The 17,732-nt window shown below is 37.0% G+C and overlaps 1 non-coding gene across 1 annotated transcript; it reads right to left on the bottom strand.

Annotated features, from left to right (window-relative positions):
* Positions 1-3,687: 3,687 nt before the first annotated feature.
* On the bottom strand, positions 3,688-3,761 carry TRNAT-AGU (transfer RNA threonine (anticodon AGU)). The gene has a single exon. It is a non-coding gene; the product is annotated as a tRNA-Thr (tRNA).
* Positions 3,762-17,732: the final 13,971 nt, after the last annotated feature.

The raw sequence follows: 17,732 nt of genomic DNA, 5'->3' as shown, positions 1-17,732 counted from the left end.
AAGATATATCATACTTTGATCTAACAACCACATCTGGTATATATATGACATACATCATCAATCAAATAAACAATACACACATTTAAATCTTATATATCAACAAAATTTCCACCAATATCTCTTTATAAAAACTTCACTTATTTAATATTGTCAATATTACAACCTCATAAAGTATTTCTAAGTTAAAAGAATATGGAAAACCCCATATGAACAATTTCAAAAGTATACAAAACTATTAACCCCCATATGAACACATTTCCTATTGTACAATCAACAACCCCATCCCCTCTAAGAACAATTAAAAACAAATTACACCTATCAATCCTATATGAAGTAATCTTAGCCACATCTCGCTTACTATGCTCATGCCTCCACAAGAATAACGTAGCCTACCTCGAACTCGTCGCTTTGAGCACCTACATCAAATACCAAAACTGCAACATATATATTGAAACAACTTAAAATTACTAAACTTAAGCACCACAACCTAAAAAGTCCTAAAATTTAAAGAACAAGCAAGAGAGCCATTTTACCTTTGTCCTTTCCCATTTTACCCTCTTCCAAGTCAGATTCACCATTCTCAAAATGCTTCATCTCTACTTAGTACCTACATGAGAGCCAACAAGCAAAAATAATGATAATAAGATTTCACTTTCAATTCTTCTAAATTTGGAGAATCATCGGAGAACAAATCTCTATTTTCACTAATTCTTATTGAAAAATATTATAGGAAAAAATTTTAATTTTATCTTTTTTTTATAGGTTACATACTTTTCAACTGCACAATTATTTTTCATCTAAATACTTTTAACACTCATTTAATATGTGGATTCAATTAAATAAAATTATTTTTTTTTACAATTTTTATGTATAAATATTGCACTTAATGTAGACAAACTAGTATATTTTTTTACATAATCAACCACCCTACAACATACTTTAACAGTCATCAGCCTTATAATAGGCGAAAACCATTGTCAAAGTTTATTATCGAAGATGCTTTCACTGGAGTTTATAGTTGGAGGTGGTTGTCGAATCCTGAAGTTACTCACATGAAGATGGTTTTCAAATCCTGGAGTTGGTCAGGCGAAGGTGGTCGGCGAAGATGATTTTCCTGGAGATTATAGTCAAAGGTGGCCGTGGGAGCTCGAATTTGAATTGCATGAAGGTGGTATTAGAGTTCGTTGTTGGAGTTTGTCATCGGAGGTGGTTGAAGCCTCGAGTTGGTCATCGAAGTTGCTCGCTCAAAGATGGTCATTGAACGTGTTTTTCATTGGAGTTTGTAGTCGAAGGTGGTTGTCGGAGCCTACGAAGATGGTTGTCGAAGTTAGTCATCGGAGTTTCTTGTCGAAGCCTGGAATTGGTCATAGGAGTTGATAGCGCAAAGGTGGTTATTAGAGTTGAGTCACCAGAGGTGGTTGTCACAGCTCGGAATTGATTGTCGAAGTTGGTCGCTCAAAGGTTGTCAAAGCCTGGAGTTGGTCGCCGGAACTGTCGTCGGAGGTGGTTATCAAAGCCCAAATTTTATCATCGGAGTATTCATTGGAGGTGGTTGTCGGAGCCCGAATTTGGTCATCGAAGTTGTCATTGTAGGTGGTTATTGGAGCCCGAAGTTGGTTCCCAAGGTGTGATAGAGGCCGATGGTGAAGCCATTGAAAACATTAGAAGAAAGGAGAATTAGGGTGATTGGGGTGAGGGGGAGTGAGTTGGTAAAATATACCAAACTCAGTTCCACCAACATTTAAAGTTGGTAGACCAAACAATGAGTTTATATATTATACTAACTCAACTCAACTCATATTGGTGAGCCAAACACCCCCTTAGGATTTAGATCATGTCACCTATGGTCCTCCTAGTGAAATGTAAGTTTTTACTATTAACGATATTATATAATGAGACTATTCATTTCGTGGACTGATCTTGTACAAATCCTTTTGTATAGAACACTCCTGCTCACATGTCCCTACATAAATGATTAGGATCAGATCATTTGTAGAACTTTACAACAATTGTAACATCTACAAAGTAGGTTGTATTCGTAGTGTCACCAGGATAAAGTACCCAGCCTTATCCATCTATTACAGACCATTCAGGTTATCACTTAAACATAATTCACCTGTATGTCTCTACATACATGTTTAAGCTATAAAATAGAACCTTGGATGTTTGTTTATTTTTTTTGTGGATTAATACTACTAAATGCGAATAAAATATCTAAGATTTTATTAAATAAATAAACATTTTGTATAGTACAATTACAAACTATAGGATTCACGAGATTTAGGGCATCAATCCCAATAGCCCAAACATAAATATAATAAATTTGAACACTTGAACAATCAATTCCATTGAAGTTATCTTTGAATGGGAAAGAACCAATTCAAAAATAACTTATATTAACATGTTAGTATCATACGTAAAACTATGTCATTAATTCGTTAAACAAGATGAATAAAAATAAAGGTCAAAGTGGTGTTTTTTTTAAAGATAAAAAACCTCCATAGGCATTTTAAAGTTTCATGGAAAAAAGGCTTTAACGACCAAAATAAACATTTTAAAAGTTTAGAGGCAAGAACCAACTTTTGAAAACGGTTTTTTTACATGTTTTCAAAATTTCTTAACATTTTTAAAATCTATTTTTGTTTTAAAAAAAAACTCAATTTGAAACAAAACAAACTCGTTTTTTGAAAACTAGAAACCAAAATTGGTTATCAAACAACCTTTAAAAACCAAAATAAAATAAACTTGAAAGTTGGGATAAAAATGAGGTTTTAACTGAACGTGAGTTTATCAAAAATAGAAAATGCTTTCATTGTGAGTTGGTAAGTGTCGAAATGGCTTTTTATTTTTATTTAATTTGGAAAAAAAAAAGCTTTTGTTGATGCCAAATTTGGACAAGGGAGAATGCACTTGACCTTTACGTGGTAACAACGGTAAATTTGTATTTTAAGGAAGAATGTGTCCTACAAGATGAAAAAAGTTGCACATTGGTATGGTACTTGTCACACAGGCTTCGATGCATAAGTCAGAAAGTGAATATGTGTAACAAGTAGAGAGTTCCAACATTAGAATGGACTTACTTCCTTTGGAGCTACCATGATGTTTTTATCGGTGTAGTTGACCTACAACCCTTCCATTTGGGTTTCCCAGTTGCCTTAGGTTTTCCTTTTAACTTCTTCAGCTTTGGCCTACGAGGGCTATGCCGTGTATGGCAATTTGCTGGGGTCGGCCTCAGCCTAGGCCGGAGACTTTACTTTGCTTACAACTGTCAGTTGGGCAGGGGCATGCGTGAGGCATGCCCTATTAGGCATTTGGTGAGACTTGGCCACAACCAAGACCTCAGCCCAAGCATACTAGCTTGAACCAAAGTACATTTTCGTTCTAAGCTGGCACTCTTGACCCAAATCATGCTATCTTCTCGACTTTTTTGCTCAAGTTTTCGTCAAATGTCATTCGTACCCTTAACGTTTTTTTTCTTTGTTCTATTTTCAAAATTTCTTGATATTTTTAAATAACTTTTTTAAAATTGAAAAAAAAAACTCAATTGGAAATGAAACAAACTCGTTTTCTAAAAACTAAAAACCAAAACTTACTAGTCATCGAACAACCCCTTCAAAATAAAAACAAACTTGAAAATTGGGAGAAAAATAGTGTTTTATCCGTAATGAGTTAATAAAAAATAGAAAATGCTTTCATTGAGAGTTGAACTCAAGACCTCCCGCTTACTAAACGGGTGCTCTAACCAACTGAGCTATGAAAGCTTTGGATTTAAAATTTATTTTTAGATATTATATTTTTTATTATAAAATTGACCAAATTACAATAATACAGTTAAACTTTGCTCTATGTTTCAAAAGTACCCCTATTGTTTTGAAAGTTACAACTTTATCCTCGACTTTGCATTAATGTTTTGAGATTATCATTAGAGTATAAAGTCTTTAAATAGAGGCATTGAAGAATTGTTTAACTATTTATTAATTATTTTGTTGAGAGGTCACTTATTAAACAATTTATCAATTTTGTGTTTGTTGGAAGTTGAGTTTTTTTATACAAAAGCAATAGTTGAGATTTTATTTTGTGCATGTATATGTGAAAGAGAAATATTGTTATAATTTGTGATGAGTGTTCATATGAAAGGTCATAGTTGAACATATGGAATTTTTAGTGAATATATTGAGTTGATAGATCTTAAATGTATAATGTTTATTTAATTGATGTAATTGTATTGTTGGAATACAAGGCAGAATATGAGAATATTGATTGAGGCATTTAATTTGAAAAAAAAAAGTCATATACTTGACACATAAAAAACGTCAAGAGTTATCATATATGACACGTAATCAATGTCAAGTATTAATAAACTTAACATACCACCAATGTCAAGTGTATTATCTTTCTTGACACAAAAATTTTATCAAGAAACATTTGCCTTGACTTTTTTTTTTGAGTCAAGCTATCACATTATATTTGACAGTCGAATACCCTTTACTTGACATTGAAAAAATGTCAAGTAATCCAATTTCTATAATAGTGAATTATGCAATTCTAAACGACGAAAGCATTAAATTACACAAGAAAGAATACTCTCGAAGTTGTCTAAGAACATTGGGATTCTTATAACGGCTGAAATTGTTCACATGTTGAAATGAAGTTTGAAACACCCTAAAAAAAGATCATAACAAAAAATAACAAAAAAAAATCTCTAGTAAGATAGAACGAATATAAAAAAATGCAAGAGGAATTTAGATAAAATTACAAAGCAATAAAGAATAAGCCTAAAACTCACTTAGGGGCGTTTGACGCGTAAAGTTAAGTTGGTAATTATTATCTGATAAGTTAGATCATCTATGGAGCTAGATTGTCTTTGTTTGGGACGCAGAAATAGCACTATTACAAAAACAGTGTTTCTTGATGTTATTTAAATGTCAAGAATCATTTTTCTTGATGTTTTAAGGAAGTTAGTGTCAAGAATGTCAATTTTCTTGACGTTTTAAAAACGACAAGAAAAGTGACACTTGACATTTAAAAAACGTCAAGAAACACCGACATTGATATGTTTGAAATGTCAAGAATATGAACATTCTTGACAAGGAAAAAACATCAAGAAAATTTTAACTTGACAATGAAAAATGTCAAGGTATATCATACTTTGATCTAACAACCACATCTGGTATATATATGACATACATCATCAATCAAATAAACAATACATACATTTAAATCTTATATATCAACCAAATTTCCACCAATATCTCTTTATAAAAACTTCACTTATTTAATATTGTCAATATTACAACCTCATAAAGTATTTCTAAGTTAAAAGAATATGGAAAACCCCATATGAACAATTCCAACATTCTAGTCAACCCCATATAAACAATTTCAAAAGTATACAAAACTATCAATACCCATATGAATACATTTCCTATTGTAAAATCAACAACCCCATCCCCTTCAAGAACAATTAAAAAAAAAAATTACACCTATCAATCCCATATGAAGTAATCCTAGTCACATCTCGTTCACTATGCTCATGCCTCCACAAGAATAACATAGCCTACCTTGAACTCGTCGCTTTGAGCACCTATATCAAATACCAAAACTACAACATATATATTGAAAAAAACTTAAAATTACTAAACTTAAGCACCACAACCTACAAAGTCCTAAAACTTAAACAACAAGCAAGAGAGCCATTTTACCTCTGTTCTTTCCCATTTTACCCTCTTCCAAGTCAGATTCACCATTCTCAAAATGCTTAATCTCTACTTAGTACCTACATGAGAGCCAACAAGCAAAAATAATGATAATAAGATTTCACTTTCAATGCTTCTAAATTTGGAGAATCATCGGAGAACAAATCTCTATTTTCATTAATTCTTACTGAAAAATATTATAGGAAAAAAAAAATTCAATTTTATGTTTTTTTTTTTTATATATGTTACCTACTTTTCAACTACATACTTATTTTTCATCTAAATATTCTTAACACTCATTTAATATGTGAATTCAATTAAATAAAAAAAATTAAATTTTTTTTATGTATAAATATTGTACTTAATGTAGACAAAATAATATTATTTTTTATATAATCAACCACCCTACAACATACTTTAACAATCATCAGTCTTATAATAGGCGGAAGTGGTTGTCAAGGTTTATTATCGAAGATGCTTTCACTGGAGTTTGTAGTCGAAGGTGGTTGTCGAAGCCTGAAGTTGGTCACATGAAGATGGTATTGGAGTTGGTTGTCGAAGTTTGTCATCGAAGGTGGTTTTCAAATCCTGGAGTTGATCAGGCGAAGGTGGTGATCGGAGATGATTTTTGCCGGAGATTATAGTCAGAGATGGCTGTTGGAGCTCGAATGTGAATTGCATGGTGGTATTATAGTTCGTTGTCGGAGTTTATCGTCAGAGGTGGTTGTTGAAGCCTCGAGTTGGTCGTCAAAGTTGCTCGGTCAAAGATGGTCATTGAAGGTGCTTTTCATTGGAGTTTGTAGTCGAAGGTGGTTGTCGGAGCCTTTGAAGGTGGTTGTCGGAGTTAGTCATCGAAGTTTGTTGTTGAAGCCTGGAATTGGTCATAGGAGTTAATACCACAAAGTTGGTTATCAGAGTTGATTCATCAGAGGTGGTTGTCACAACTCGGAATTGGTTGTCAAAGTTGGTTGCTCAAAGGTTGTCGAAGCCCGGAGTTAGTTGCTGGAACTTTCGTCAGATGTTGTTTCGGGCCCAAATTTTGTCGTCGGAGTTTTCATCGGAGGTAGTTGTCAGAGCCTAAATTTAGTCATCGAAGTTGTCATTGTAGGGGCTTGTCGGAGCTCGAAGTTGGTTCCCGGGGTGTGATAGAGGCCGATAGGTGAAGCCATTGAAAACATTGAAAGAAGAGAGAGTTGGGGTGAGTTGGGGTGAGTGGGGGTGAGTTGGTAAAATATACCAAACTCAGTTCCATCAACATTTAAAGTTGTTAGACTAAACAATGAGTTTGTATATTATACCAACTCAACTCAACTCATATTGGTGAGCCAAACACCCCATCAGAATTGAGGTCATGTCACCTATGGTCCTCCTAGTGAAATGTAAGTCTCTACTATTAACGGTATTATAATGAGACTATTCATTTCGTGGACCGATCTTGTACAAATTCTTTTGTATAGAACACTCCTGCTCACATGTCCCTACATGAATGATTAGGATCAGATCATTTGTAGAACTTTACAACAATTGTAACATCTATAAAGTGAGTTGTATTCATAGTGTCACCAGGATAAGGTACCCAGCCTTATCCATCTACTACAGACCATTCAGGTTATCACTTAAACGTAATCCACTTGTATGTCTCTACATATATGTTTAAGCTATAAAAGATAACCTTGGATATTTGTTTATTGGTTTTGTGGGTTAATACTACTAAATGTCAAATAAAATATCTAAGACTTTATTAAATAAATTAATGTTTTGTATAGTACAATTACAAACTACAGGACTCGCGTGATTTAGGGCATCAATCTCAATAGCCCAAATATAAATATAATAAATTGAACACTTGAACAATCAATTCCATTGAAGTTATCTTTGAATGGGAAAGAACCAATTCAAAAACAACTTATATTAACATGCTAGTATCATACGTAAAACTATGTCATTAATTCGTTAAAAACAAGATGAATAAAAATAAAGGTCAAAGTGATGTTTTTTTTAAAAGTTAAAAAACTTCCATGGGCATTTTAAAGTTTCATAGAAAAAAAGGCTTTAATGACAAAAATAAATATTTTAGAAGTTTAGAGGCAAGAACCAACTTTTGAAAACGATTTTTTGTTTTCATGATTTCAAAATTTCTGAACATTTTTAAAACTGATAAAAATTTTTTTTAAAAAAAACTCAATTTGAAACAAAACAAACTCGTTTGTTGAAAACTAGAAACCAAAATTTATTGATTATCAAACAACCTCTTAAAAACCAAAATAAAATAAACTTGAAAGTTGGGATAAAAATGAGGTTTTAACTGAACCTGAGTTTATAAAAAATAGAAAATGCTTTCATTGTGAGTTGGTAAGTGTCGAAGTGGCTTTTTATTTTTATTTAATTTGAAAAAAAAAAAAGCTTTGGTTGATGCCAAATTTGGATAAGGGAGATTGCACCTGACCTTCACGTGGTAACAACGGTAAATTTGTATTTTAGGGAAGAATGTGTCCTGCAAGATAAAAAGAACACATTGGTATGATGCTTGCCACACACCCTTCGATGCATAAGTCAGAAAGTGAATATGTGTAACAAGTAGAGAGTTCTAACATTAGAATGGACTTACTTCCCTTGGAGCTACCTTGATGTTTTTATAGGTGTAGTTGACCTACAACCCTTCCCTTTAGGGTTTCCCAGCTCCTTACAAAATAATTATTAAATAATTTTTTTTAATATAAAACATGTTCATAAATAAACTAATAATAGTTTATTTTCAATTAATGTTTAGTGGGTAACTATAATTAATTTTATGATTTATAAATGTATCAAACACATCGAATACAATTGTTTAAATTAGAATCAAATTTCTGAATCTACTACCAAACATATATATGAAAATAAGGGATGTTCAAGTGACCAAACAACTTGAACAACTCAGACCACCTAACCCAAATTGTAAGAATCGGGTTGAGTTAGTTTTAATTTTGGGTTGGGTTGGATTGAATTTTTTATTTTCTATTCGAGTATATATTATAACTTATAAATATTATAACTTATATATTTTTATGATGTTTGTTTGAAGCTTGTAATAGATATCTTGGATTTTAATATTTAACATTTGAGTTTTATGAAGTTTTAGTTATTAATATGTGTTGTACACATATTTAAGTATTTTAAGTCAATAAAAAATATAATTAAAAAAATAAATTACCTAAATACCTAATCTATTCCAACCCGAATTTTAAGAGTTGGGTTGAGTCGGATTGGATATCCTCTTCGGATCATTCGAGTAGCCAACCTGAATTTTTGGATTGGTCTAAAACTCCTTTCAGCTGAACCCAACCCAACCCAACCCAACCCATTTATTCCTCTAAAGAAAATATGAGATATAATTCTGTTTCTATTGAATCTATTGTTTTTAAATTTTTCATATTTTCCACCTACCGGCGTCTATCTTTTGCCTGTTTTCCTACCTATCTTGAGTTTGACTTTACCCTGAAATTATGTCTTAAAAATTAGTATTGAAATTCATGAAAAAAAACAACCAAATTGAGTTGATATTTTTTTTTTAGAATTAATTAAATAATTTGCATTAATTTGATCAGGCATGATTAATTGAATAAAAAATAAAAACTAATTCGAGATACAATCTTTCGGAAGCTTCTCTTAGCGATTGTGCGGCACTTGTTCCCGCTCACGAACAAGTCAGCCAACTCAAATATGGATTGCCGGTGGCACACCGAGTGCCTCTCGCAACCTCCACCCCCGTTTTAGGGAAAACGGTTTTAGAAAACGGGTTTGGAGAAAAGGTTTTCGTAAGAAGTTTTTGTGAGTGTGAATAAAGAAAGAATGATTATAGCAGGCTAGAAAGCAATAAGCAACAACAACAGCTTTATAGAGTCGAGGGTCCTCTGGCCTCGGAAACGAAACTGTTCCAGTCGTAGCTTGATCAGGACCTTGTCCCCGGCTTGAAAGTCAAGGGTCCTCTACTTCTTATCAGCCCACTTCTTCATCCTTCTTGATGCTCTTTCTAGGTAGGCGTGAGCTATATCAGAGGTTTTGCTCCACTCTTTAGTGAAGTTATGTGCCTGAGGACTTTTGCCTACATAAGGGTGGTCCACCAAGTGTGGCATGAATGGCTGTCTACCGCACACCACTTCGAAGGGCGTTTTTTCGGTCGCGGAACTCTGCTGGCTATTGAAGCTGAACTGAGCCACATCTAACAATTGGACCCAGTTCTTCTGCCTAGCATCGATAAAGTGACGCAGATATTCCTCGAGCATACTATTGAAGCATTCCGTCTGGCCGTCAGTTTGAGGATGATAGCTAGAGGAGATATCCAGTGTTGACCCCAATATTTTGAACAATTCTGTCCAGAATGTCCCAGTGAATCTTCCGTCCCGATCGCTAACAATGCTCGTGGGGACGCCCCATAATTTCACGATGTGTTTGAAGAACAGCTGGGCAGTCATTACGGTTGTGCACATTTTCGGCGTCGGGATGAAAGTGGCATATTTTGAGAACCGATCGATGATGACAAGAATCGATTCGAACTCTCCCACCTTGGGCAAATGGGTGATGAAGTCGAGAGACACGCTCTCCCATGATCTAGAGGGCATAGGTAGGGGTTCCAGAAGACCCGCTAATTTCACCCTTTCGACCTTGTCTTGTTGGCAGACAAGGCAAGTCTTGGTAAATTGCATGACATCGTCTCGAAGGCTTGGCCAATAGTAGCCTTGTTTCAGAAGGGCATAAGTCCTCTGCCAACCATTATGTCCTACCCACGGTGTGTCGTGACACTCCTTCATCAGCGACCTTCGTAACTCCCCGGATCTGGGGATGTAGAGGCGATTTCCCTTGGTGTATAGTAGATCGTCTTCCACCCAAAACTGGAGTGTCTTCCCCTCTTTGGCCAATTGTATGATGGCCTGCGCCGCTGTGTCATTTGTCAAGTGAGTTTTGACAGTTTCTCGTACTGTTGCACTCAACGTACTTGTTTGTAGGCGAGCGAACATGCACAGGGCCGCATGTTCGCTCTTTTGGCTAAGAGCATCGGCCGCTTGGTTACTTTTCCCCGGTCTATGTTCGAATTGGAAGTCGAACTCTGCTAGACACTCCTGCCACCGTGCCTGTTTCGACGACAACTTCGGTTGGTTGAAGAAGTGGAAAATGGAGTTATTATCGGTCTTGACCACGAACTTGGCCCCTAAGAGATACTATCTCCAGGCCCTCAAGCAGTGAACTACTACTAACATCTCTTTCTCGGAGGCGGCATACCTCCGTTCGGCATCATTTAGTTTCCTACTCTCATACGCGATGGGGTGTCCGTCTTGGAGGAGGACACCGTCCAACGCGAAGTCAGAAGCATCAGTCTCTACTTCAAATGGCTTGGTCACGTCGGCAATTCCGAGGACCAACCTCTCAATCATCAGTTTCTTCAAGCCCTCAAAGGCGGCTTGACATTCAGGATTCTAGCTCCATTGGCTATCTTTCTTCAAAAGTTCGGTTAATGGTCCTGTTCTTCTCGAGAATCCTTCTACGAACCGCCTATAATAGTTGGCTAGCCCGAGGAAGGATCGTAGTTTGGTCACGGATGATGGTACCCTTCAGTCTCTGATCGCGGCCACCTTGCCCTCTTCCATACCAATCCGACCACGTTCAATCACGTGACCGGGGAAATTTATGCGTTCTTGGGCAAAGGAGCACTTCTCTCTCTTTACATACAACTGATTTTTCCTCAGCTTTTCGAAGACTAGTTAGAGGTGATGTCGATGGTCCTCCAGCGAGGCACTATAGACCACAATGTCATCGAGATACACTACGACGAATTTGTTGAGGTATTTGTGAAACACTTGGTTCATTAAGGTACAGAAAGTTGCTGGAGCATTGGTGAGGCCAAAGGGCATCACGAGGAATTCGAAGGCTCCATATCTCGTGACACAGGTCGTCTTAGGTTCATCTCCTTCAGCAATTCGGACTTGATAATACCCCGACCGTAGGTCCAGCTTCGAGAAATACTTAGCGCCATGAAGCCGATCAAATAAGTCAGTAATGATAGGAAGGGGATATTTGTTGCGAACTGTGAGCTTGTTCAAGGCCCGATAGTCGATGCACAACCGGAGGCTCCCATCCTTCTTCTTCTAGAACAGTACTGGGGCTTCGTAAGGGGCCTTCGCCGGTCTGATAAATCCTACATCTAACAACTTTCTAACTGTTTTCGGAGTTCGGCCAATTCTGGCGGGGCCATCCGATATACATTCTTGGCGGGCGGCTTTGCCCCTGGTAACAACTCAATCTTATGGTCAATCCCCCTTCGTGGGGGTAAGGACTTGGGCAATCTTGTAGGCATGAAATCCCGATACTTTTCCAAGACAAATAGAACGTCTTGGGGGATCTCCTCTTCAGTGGATTCAACTGATTCTATCGGGATGGCCATGAACGTGGGTTCCTCGTGGGCCAGGCCTCTCTTCAATTGGAGGGCTGAGATCATTCTCACCCCATTTGGCTGCTAGATACTGGCTTGAACTACGGTGGGTGTAGATCCGGTAATGACTAGACATTTGGCGAGGGGCATTGGTATGACTTTATGTTCAAGTAGGAACTCCATCCCCAATACCACGTCGAAATCATCCATCTTGACAATCACGAAGTCAACGAGGCCTTTCCAGTCTCCTAACTTCATCAGAGTTCTCTTCGCTATCCCCGTAATCGGCAGGGCTGCAGAATTCACAGCTTTCATCTTTCCTGCATCTCTTTCCCAGGTCAAGTTCAGGCGGCAGGCTTCCGTTTCAGCCATGAAGTTATGGGTGGCCCCGGAGTCGACCATAGTGTTCTTGGCCGATCTTTAGTTGACCCAAGCGTCCACATACATGAGTCCCTTCTCTAGTGGCTCCGTCGCCTTTCCCATTTTCTTCTGAAGCGCAGATAAGAATTTCAATGCCCCCATCCTGGGATACCCAATTTCTGCGGCTGACTCGATTACCGTCTCCTCCAGTTCAGCCTTGTCTTCGGAGGTAGAGACTAATGTGGCTTGAAAAGCATTGAACGCGGTTCGATTTGGACATTCGCCCGCCCTGTGTGGCCCTCTACATATAAAACAAGACAGGGGGCGAGTGTAATTGTTATGCTGTTACGGTGGCCCCCGCCAGTTGTTTCCTGATCTCAGTTGGGATGATTTACGATCCCCCCCTGTGTTCTTGTCTCCTCCCCCAGGTCTGGGAGGACTGGAACGACTGTTTCTGTTTCCCCCATTTGAGGAAGTTGACTACTTCCTCACATCTTGTGAGTCAGTGCTAAGGTCGTATAGCCGTTCAGCTGCCGCATAGGCAGAGGAGAGATCTTGTACTCTCTGTTCATATAGTTTTGATTTCGCCCACGGTTTCAGCCCTTCAACAAAGTAAAAGACCTTGTCTTTTTCAGACATATCTCGTATGTCCAACATGAGCCCTACAAACTGTTTTACGTAATCCCTGATGTTACCTGTTTGCTTCAGCTCTCGGAATTTTCGTCGAGCCAAGATCTCGATATTTTCAGGGAAGAACTGCGAGCAAAGTTCTTGTTTCAATCTATCCCAAGTATCAATAGTGCATCGTCCTTCCTGTATGTCTGTAAATCGTGATCTCCACCACAGTTTTGCATCTTCAGCCAGATGCATCGTTGCTAGTGTGACTTTCGACTCTTCAGTCACTGTGTTCGTCGCCTTGAAGTATTGCTCAAGGTCGAAGATAAAGTTTTCCAGGGCTTTTGCTTCTCGCACCCTACAGAAGGATTTCGGTTCTGGGATTTTTATTCTGCCTACTGCCATTGCTCCCCCAGATAGAGCTTGGTTCCCTACTGCTCGGATGGTGAGATTCACCCTAGTACTCACATCCGCTATCTCGGCTCTGACGACGTCAAGGGCCGACCGAAAGTCTTCAGACAAATCGGTTACCATCTGAAGTATTGCTTTTTGGGAGCCGTCTAGCTCTTCGACGCGCTCCTCTATGTGGGCAACAGAGCCCGATGAGCTATCGCCACGTTCAAAGTTGTTGGATCGTGCTGTTTTGGTCTCGAGGGTCTCTACCCTCATCATTAATTCTCTGACAGGTAATCAGTCTAGGCGGCCCATTACCGCATCAATTCCATCGGCTTTCTCAGCAACTTCTTGTAGCCGAGTCTCTAGGAAACGGACATTATCCGGGACCTCTCTCAGGTAGAGCATTTGCTCTTCCATCTCTACCAACCTATCCACATGGGACTTGTTCAGGTTTTTCGTCACCGAAATGATCACTGATCTTTCCTTTGTGAGCCGACTTGGCTCTGATACCAACTGTCACAATCGCTCTTTCGGAAGCTTCTTTTAGCGATTGTGCGACACTTGTTCCCGCTCACGAACAAGTCAGCCAACTCGAATACGGATTGCCGGTGGCACACTGAGTGTCTCTCACAACCTTCACCCCCGTTTTAGGGAAAACAGTTTTAGAAAATAGGTTTGGAGAAAAGGTTTTTGTAAGAAGTTTTTGTAAGTGTGAATAAAGAAAGAATGATTGTAGTAGGTTAGAAAGCAATAAGCAACAACAACAACTTTATAGAGTATTACTTCGGGTATGGGGAAGTGATGATTAGTCTTATCCCCATATAGTGCATTCTGAACAAAAAGCCAACTGGCACCCTTGCATATGCAAAAGGGCGAGTGGTCTCTTACAATGAAAATGTAATGAAAGCAAGGTAACTAAGCTAATACAATACAAGATATGAAAGTATGCTAGAAGGGGTTGGATCGGGCATGCGACCATGGGCAACAGGCCCTGGACAAGCATGACCGTGACAGATGGCAGCCCGACTGCCCACCCCGTCCAAGGTTGAACGTTAGCCGTAGGGGCTGGCAGCGTGGCTGTGAAGCTCGACTGGCAAAGAAGTGAAGAGGGGAGGGGTAGCAACCGGTTTTCCTCCCCCTCAGTTTGTTTAACGCCAGCCCAAGTGGGCGGGCAGTTGGGCTTTAGGGCCCAGCTAGCCTAAGAAAAGGGGAATATATATATATATATATATATATATATATATATATATATATATATATATTAATAAATATAATTTTATGGATAGTCATAGCTCATTTCTATCCTCAATTGGGCTTGTTTTTCATAGTTTTTTTTTGGCCATGCATTAAATTTTCATGAAACCTCTTTTAAATGGTTAATTTAAACACTATTTATTTACTCAATTCCGTTTGTGCAGCTCAATTATTAGAGAAGCATAAGATAATTATTGGTAAATCAAAAGTCATACTTCCACCCAAAGGTCGAGCACATTAAGGGTTGAAATTCGTAACAACCTGGATAATGATGGTTCGGGTGGAAAATATATAAAATAATGATTAATGATGGCATGGAAGCTGAAGAGACAAGCGATGTTCGGTTATTACATGGACCACCTATATAATTCAAGTGGTATCATCAAAGAAAGGTATGCTTTTCAACCTATGCTAATTGTTACCAGTTGACTCAAATTCAAACCCGATTCTAACTTGAGCGTCGGAGTAGATTTGGCTCAACATCACACCAGTGTTAGCTTTACTCAATTTTCTTGCAGGATATCCAGTTATTCTTCTCCAAATACAAATTTACTATCGGTGAAAATTTTGATATCAACACATACCTCAAACTAAGCCAATTGGTACTTGCTTAGAATTCTATAAAATGGTTAAGATAAAACTTGTTAATAAATCTTAATTTCACCTTCTAGTTTATGCAATTCTAAACAATGAAACCATTTAAATTACACATATACAAAGGATACTCTCGAAGTTTTCTAAAATTGTTCACATGTTGAAATGAAGTTTGAACCACCTAAAAGAAGATCATAACAAAAAATAACAAAAAAAAAATCCCTATTAAGATAGAACAAATGTCAAGCAATGCAAGAGGAGTTTAGATAAAATTACGAAGCAATAAAGAATAAGCCTAAAACCCACTTAGGGGCATTTGACGTGCAGAGTTGAGTTGATAATTATTATCTGATAAGTTAGATCATCTATGGAGTTAGATTGTCTGTGTTTGGGGGGTGGAGATAGGTTGAGTTGAGTTGGAATGTCTATATTTGGGGAGCTAAGTTGAGTTGAGTCAAAATGTCTGTGTTTAGGTACTGAGTTGAGTTGAATCAAGTTGAAATGTCTGTGTTTGGGGTGTTGAGTAAGTTGAGTTGAGTCGAGTTGAGTCAGAAAATTTGTGTTTGGGGTGCAAAATTGAGGTAACTTGAGTTGGAGTATCTAGTGCAATTTTTTTAAATGAAATTGATATTGTCTTGAATTTTTTTGTTTTTTCTTTTTCTTAAATTTCCAACTATGCACATATTTTTCTAAAATTTTTAAAATTAAAAAAAATTTTATTTCTTTTTCTCATTCTTAACGTACATAACAAACTCCTACAAAGTAAACATATACTAAACACAAATTTTGAACACTCAATTCCGTAACATATATACTTTTCTCATTCTTAAACACCAAACATACTCCAAACAAATGAAAAAACTTTTCATAACTACTTAACCTTCAATCATGAACACTAAACAAGCTTAAAAATGGAACATTTTGTTTTTCCTTCTTGAAAAATGTAACATATTTTCACCACACAACTTGAACACTTAATTGCTTAACAATTTTGTTTACATTCCTAAAGACTTGTCATATTCCAATAAAATGAACATTTTCTTTAATCCCTAACCTTTAATTTTTTTAATTTATTTTAACTCAACACCATAAATGTTAATAAAAAAAATAAAAAATAAACTAATTCATATCTTATTTTTGGGCTATTTGTGAAATATGAATTTCAAATTTTATGGTTATTGGTTTTTTTTTGTGCAAATGTTTGATTCTTCACATTTTACACTAATCCAATGAAATGGTTTTTTTTTGTGCAAATTCATTTTTTGCAAACATTTTTTATGGTTAAGTCTAATTTGTCACTTATAACTGAAATAATGATGTCCACAAAACTATTTATGTACATATAAAAAAATGCATAGCAATGAATAACACTCAATACATCACAAATTGTTTCCAACAATATACAAAATTTGGACTATAAAAAATAGACTCCGAACTTAAAACTAAGGAACCTCAAACTAATTATTGGAGGAATTGTGCTACAAGTAAGTGTAAGATAACAAACTATAGTTTTTTGGTTTTTCGGTGTTTCGGTTTTTTGTTGCACTCCTAAGTAAGATAACAAACTATAGTTAGATTAGAATGAAGTTAAATGCAAATAGAATTAAAATCAAATGCACTACTACATACCTTCAAAGGTCCAAAATGAATTAGATCGAAATATTGCATTTAATATAAACAAAATACTATTATTTATATAATCAACCCTAAAATATAATTTAATGGTTGCAGATTATATGATTGAACATGCACAAAAAATAGGATTGCTATTAAGGGTTTATTTACATGTTCACAAAAACTAGGGTTGTCATTAAGGGTCTCATTAGAGGTAGTCTTCATCGGAGTTGGTCGCTTGAGGTGAATGTTAATGTTGGTTGACAGAGGTTTTTGTCACCATAGTTGGTCATCGAAGGCGGTCATTATCAGAGTTGCATTGAAAGTGGTCACTGGAGCCTTGAGTTAGTCATGCAAAGATGGTCATTAGAGTTACTTGTGCGAAGATAGTGTTAGAGTTGGTTGCCAGAGTTATCGTCGAAGGTGGTTGCCAGAGCCCGATGTTGGTCGTCGGAGTTGGTTGCTGGAGCTCGATGCTGATCATCGAGTTGGCCACATGAAGGTGGTTTTCGGAGTTGCTTGTGCGAAGGTGGTCGTCAGAGTTATTGTCGGAGATGGTTGCCAGATTCTGGAGTTGGTCGTTAGAGCTGGCCGATGAAGGTGGTTGAGTATGTCACAAGAGTGTGGCAACGGTAGTCTTCGATGGGGGCTGATGGGTGGAGCCATTAAAAACACTAGAGGGAGAGAATGAGTTGGGGTGAGTTGGAGTAAGTTAGTAAAAAAAAAAAAAAACCAAGTCAACTCCACCAACATTTAAAGTTGGTGGGACAAACATTGAGTTGATAATTTTTACCATC

Source organism: Benincasa hispida, chromosome 11, assembly GCF_027475165.1.
Source record: "Benincasa hispida cultivar pf3 chromosome 11, pf3_genome.v1.1, whole genome shotgun sequence".
NCBI classification, from domain to species: domain Eukaryota; kingdom Viridiplantae; phylum Streptophyta; class Magnoliopsida; order Cucurbitales; family Cucurbitaceae; genus Benincasa; species Benincasa hispida.
The sequence above is the reverse complement of the archived record's forward strand: the minus strand, read 5'-3'. Positions and strand labels throughout refer to the sequence as shown.